Source organism: Phyllobates terribilis, unplaced genomic scaffold (assembly GCF_046119375.1).
Source record: "Phyllobates terribilis strain yellow unplaced genomic scaffold, ASM4611937v1 Scaffold_2__4_contigs__length_985480577, whole genome shotgun sequence".
NCBI classification, from domain to species: Eukaryota; Metazoa; Chordata; class Amphibia; order Anura; family Dendrobatidae; genus Phyllobates; species Phyllobates terribilis.
The window spans coordinates 577,663,092-577,669,091 of record NW_027362762.1 but is presented as its reverse complement, the minus strand read 5'-3'; positions in this window follow the sequence as shown (position 1 = coordinate 577,669,091).

Below are 6,000 nucleotides of genomic sequence, written 5' to 3'. Positions count from 1 at the left end.
TAAAGCAACCTCATCCTTACCTTTCCATGGCTCCCACGACGGCTCCAGCTCTGCTACATCGAGATGACAGGCTGGACCGCAGCAGAACGCTGCCATCCAGCCTGTCATCCCGCAGACACTGAGAAGCGCAGGCATACTTCCACTCCTCAGTGTCTGGCTGTGACGGCATCCAGATGAGCCGACAATGAACTCGGCTCACCTCATGTACGTCACTGACAGCGTGGGAGAATTCTCCTGCACTCAGCGCTTCAGCGTGAGAATTTTCCCACGCTGTCAGTGACGTGCATGAGGTGAGGTCATGTCCAATGAACTCGGCGCACCTCATGCACGTCACTGACAGCGTGGGAAAATTCTCACGCTGAAGCGCTGAGTGCAGGAGAATTTTCCCACGCTGTCAGTGACGTGCATGAGGTGAGCTGAGTTCATTGGACATGACCTCGGCTCATCTGGATGCCCTCACAGCGAGACACTGAGGAGCGCAAGCATGTCTGCGCTTCTCAGTGTCTGCGGGATGACAGGCTGGATGGCAGCGTTCTGCTGCGGTCCAGCCTGTCATCTCGATGTAGCAGAGCTGAAGCTGTCCTGGGAACCATGGAAAGGTAAGGATGAGGTTGCTTTATTATTTTACTTTTATTGCAGGAGATCGTTGGCTTCAGCTGGAATGGGCGTGACTGTAAGTATGGTTTAATTTAGAACAATAAAGAATTGTGTCTTTATTTCAATTAAAGGACTTTTTTCTGGGTGTTTGTGTTTTTTTTAAATACTTTACTAGAAATTCATGGTGGTCATGTCTAATATTGGCGTGACCCCATGAATTTCGGGCTTAGGGCCAGCTGATAATGCCAAGCTGGCCTTAACCCCTTTATTACCCAGTGAGCCACCGCACCAGGGCCCTGGATGAGTTGGGTACAGCGCCAGAAGATGGCGCTTCTATGAACGCGCCATTTTCCGGGGCGGCTGCGGACTGCAATTTGCAGCGGGTGGGGCCCAGAAAGCTTGGGCCTCCCTGCGCTGCGGATTCCAGCCCCCAGCTGCCTTGTTGTACCTGGCTGGACACAAAAATAAGGCGAAGCCCCACGTATTTTTTTTTTAAATTATTTCATGAAATTCATGGAATAATTAAGAAAAAAAGGGCTTCCCTATATTGTTGTGTCCGGCTAGGTACAAATAGGCAGCTGGTGGTTGGGGGCAGCCCGTTCCTGCCTGCTGTACCTGACTGGACACAAATATAGGGCGAAGCCCCACATAATTTTTTTTTAATTATTTCATGAATTTCCTGAAATAATTAAAAAAAAATTGACGTGGTGCTTTGCACTATATTTTGGTCCAGCCAGGTACAGCAGGCAGGAACGGGCTGCCCCCAACCACCAGCTGCCTATTTGTACCTGGTTGGACACAACAATATAGGGAAGCCCTTTTTTTCTTAATTATTCCATGAATTTCATGAAATAATTAAAAAAAATAAAACGTGGAGCTTCTCCCTATTTTTGTGTCCAGCCAGGTACAACTAGGCAGCTGGGGGATGGAATCTGCAGCGCAGGGAGGCCCAAGCTTTCTGCCCCCCGCTGAAAATTGCAGTCCGCAGCCGCCCCGGAAAATGGCGCGTTCATAGAAGCTGGATGCTGTACCTGGCTGGCATACAAAAATATGGCGAAGCCCACGTCAAAAGTTTTGGGAAAAATTAATTAAAAAATAAATAATAATTTAGGGACTGCATCTTTATTAACTCCTCAAATGTCATTTAGTGTTAAAATAATGGATTTATTTTAAAAAAAATGGCGTGGGATCCCCCATAATTTTAGTCTCTAGCGGAGGTTAAGCAGACGGCTGGGGCAGATGTTTGAAGCCTGGGAAGGGGGTAAAACCCACGGAGCTTCCCAGGCTACTAATATCAGCCCCCAGCTGAATACCTAGCCTTTACTAGCTATTAAAATGGGGGACCCCCCCAAAAAAATGACGTGGGGTCCCCCCTATTTTAATAGCTAGCAAAGGCTAGGCAGACAGCTGGGGGCTGATATTAATAGCCCAGGAAGGGTGCCATGAATATTGGCCCCCTCCCAGGCTAGAAACACCAGTCGTCAGCCGCCCCAGAAATGGCGCATCCATAGGATGCGCCAACTCTGGCACTTAGCCTCGCTCTTCCACGCTGCCCTGGTGCGGTGGCAGGGAGTAATAGTGGTGGGGTTCATGTCAGCGCCAGCTGCCATGAAGCCCAGGTTAGTAATGATGGGCGTCTATAAGACACCCCCATTACTAACCTACAAAGTGTTAAAAAGAAAAAACACACTACACCCAGAAAAAAATAATTTATTTGAAATAAAACACACAATTTTATTTAATTCTTAGTTTACTAAAAATAATAGTTACCTGTCCACGTTCCTGCGCTGATCTCCCATGCACAGCTGTCAGAGATGGTGACAGCTGTGCATGGCTGCTGTAAGCTCACGCTGCCGGGAACACGTCCGCTCCCGGCAGCGGGAGCCACTGACTGAGGTCACCGGAGTGCATTCAGGCAGCGCAGCTCCGGAGACCTGCTTTACGGCACTGCTGTACCGTGGGAATTTCTCACGATACAGCAGGGCCGTAAAGGAGCTAACCGGAGCAGCGCTGCCTGAACTCCGGTGAACCCTTACGGCCCCGTCATTCTAGCGGCGGCAGCGGTTCAGAGCGGTCACATTCTATGTGGCTGCTCTGAACTGGAGATCTTCGTGGGACACTCGTGGACTGCTACGGAGGGGTAAGGATAAGGTTGTGGTTTATTATATTATATTTTTTTACAGGAGATCGATGGCTTCGGGGAATTAGGTGTCTAGGTGAGTATAGGTGTAGTTTTTTATTTTTTACTTTATTTTAGGTGGCGATCGGCAGGGACAGGTAATGTATGAACTAATTTCTTTTAGGTAACCACTGGCCACCAATGACATGTATTTAACATTTATTGGGGACACAGTAGGGCAATTTAAATAGCAGGATCAGTCTGATGGGAACTACTGCTCCCATCGAGCTGATCCTGCTGGCAGGAGTGGACGGGGGACAGACATAGGCCGATGGGAGTAGTAGTGTCACATCGGCCTATGTCTGCCTGCACGCACACACCCGCACACACACCGCACACACCCGCACACATCGCACAGACACCGCACACACCCGCACACATCGCACAGACACCGCGCACACCCGCACAAACATCGCGCACACATCTCGCACACACACTAATCATGACGGTCTGATCGTCTGGGAGGTGAGGCTGACCTGTGCGGCCGTGGGAAAGTTCATGTGAGTTCATGCAGTCAAGCATGAACTCACATGAACCCTCTGAGGGCACCGCGGCTAATTCAAATGAACAGCTGATCGGCATCAGCTGATACCTCAGCTGTTCATTTGAAATAACCGGCGGGAAAGCGCAGCACAGAACGGGAAAGCCGGCGGTGAAGTCTTTTCACTGCCGGCTTCCCCGCCCGGGTCCTTCACTCCCCGCTCCTTGGAGCTGCGCTCCCCGCCCGGTCCTAACTTACGATCGGGATGGGAGGTGGCGAGGGGAGCGGAGGATCGGGGTGGGAGGCTGCGGGGAAGCAGTATGGGGCTGTGTGATTGTTTAAAAGCCGGCGGCTTTATACCGCCCGCCGACTTTTAAACAATCAGGAGAATTCTCCCCCGCTGGGATGGCATTCTGATGACAGGCTGGATCGCGCTGCCATCCAACTTGTCATCCTTCACAGACACTGCAGAGCGCAGGCATTATGGGAACTTCCGATTCCGGTATCCGATATTGTAAAAGTATCGGAATTAAGTATCGGAATTCCGATACCGCGAATATCGGCCGATACCCGATATTACAGTATCGGAATGCTCAACACTAGTGAACAACTGATGCTTTAAATGCAGCATCTATAGTAAAAAAAAAAAAGAGAATTAAAATGTTAAAAATAAAAAAGAACCTGTATGCTCACCTCTCCGGTCTCCTCCAGTCTCTTCCCATCAGCGATCCTGCGATCCTCTCTCTTCGGGGTCCCGCAGTGTACTGTCAGGACCTGCGATGACGTCATTTAGTCAGCTGATGGTCAAGCGAACATCACCTGACCGCCGACGTCAGCGGTCACGTGACCATCAGGTGGCTAAATGATGTCACCGCAGGTCCTGACAGTACACTTCGGGATGCCAAGGAGAGAGGACGTGGCCGGGAGCAGACCAGGGGCTGCCGGAGAGGTGAATATACAGGTTTTGTTTATTTTTTACTTTTTTATTTCTTTTTTTCACCGCGTGGTAGCCGGGATGAAGAGGAGTTGTAGTCTCCTCTTCATCCCGGGTACCACACGCACCGCGATTACGCTGCACATTCGCGGCCATTGAATTTAATTGAAATGCAGCAAATCCACATATACATGCGGGTTTGCTGTATTTCAATGTTCCTCAATCGCTGCGAATTTGCAGCGTAATCGCGGTAGAAATGGTCAGGCTGCGTTTTGCAACGCAATGCAAATTCGGCGCGCAAATTAGCGCATCATGTGCACAGCACACCCGAATTCACATTGCATTGTATGGCAGACTGTTTTACAAGCATATTCGCGGCGTTTTCGCAGACGTAAAAACGCCGCAAAAACGCTACAAAACCGCTATGTGGGCACATGGGCTAAAGGGGCACTTGAAGAAAAATGGGCTGCATGGTCAAGTCTCCAGAAGAAAGCCATTACTGCGCAAATGCCACAAAGTAGCTCATCTACAATATGCCAAACAGCACAGAGACAAGCCTCAAACCTTCTGGAACAAGGTAATTTGGAGTGATGAGACCAAAATTTAACTTTTAGGTGACAACCATAAACGTTACATTTGGAGAGAGTTCAACAAGGCCTATAATGAAAGGAACACTATTCCTACAGTAAAGCACGGAGGTGGATCGCTGATGTTTTAGGGATGTGTGAGTTACAAAGCAGAGGAAACTTGGTAAAAGTTGAAGGAAAGATGAATGCAGCACTTTATCAGCAAATACTGGAGGCAAATTTGCACTCATCAGCCCAGAAGCTGCACATGGGACGTACTTGGACGTTGCAACATGACAACGATTCAAAACACAAGGCCAAGTCGACCTGTCATTGGCTACTGCAGAACAAAGTGAAGGTTCTGGAAAGGCCTTCTCAGTCTCCTGACCTCAATATCATTGAGTCACTCTGGGGAGATCTCAAGCACGCAGTTCATGCTAGACTGCCTAGGAATTTACAGGAACTGGAGGCTTTTTGCCAAGAAGAATGGGCAGCTTTACCATCTGAGAAATTAAAGAACCTCATCCACAACTACCACAAAAGACTACAAGCTGTCATTGATGTTAGAGGGGGCAATACATGGTATTAAGAACTGGGGTATGTGAACTTTTGATCAGGGTCATTTGGATGTTTTTAATTGTCATTAAGATTTAAAAAGAGAAAACACAGTAGTTTGACAATAAATGGCTTCACCCAACCAATAACCATGAGTGGAGAAAAAGTTTTTTGTTATCATTCATATTCTCTGAAACAAGGACAAGAAAGGAAAAATTCTGCTGAGGTATGTAAACTTTTGAGCACAACTGTATATATGAAGATACAATACTATGCCCATGTACAGATCCCAATTTCCCACAACATATGGCAGCACTGATTATAGGCTTCAAAAAGTGCTTATTGCATAAAGTGCAAGTGCTTTAAATATACAGTGCACCCTAATCAATCAATATGACAGCCAATGCAATATTGACAATTTATGAATGTAGGACAGTCATCCGCCTTAATAGCTTAATCGAGTCTATCAGAAGTAATGCTTAGGTGTCCATTACCTTGAGTCATGGCACAAGTGCTAGGAGCGTGAAAGGAGATTCTGGGGGTGCACGGAAAGCCTCGACGTGCGTTTCGCTGGAAGCGGCTTCGTCAGCTTATTTGTAATTTTGAATCCCTTTTGTGGTTACCTGCATTGATATTAACTTTTTTTTATCATATTTAGGATTAGTAATAGTCTTTGCAACTGATGGTG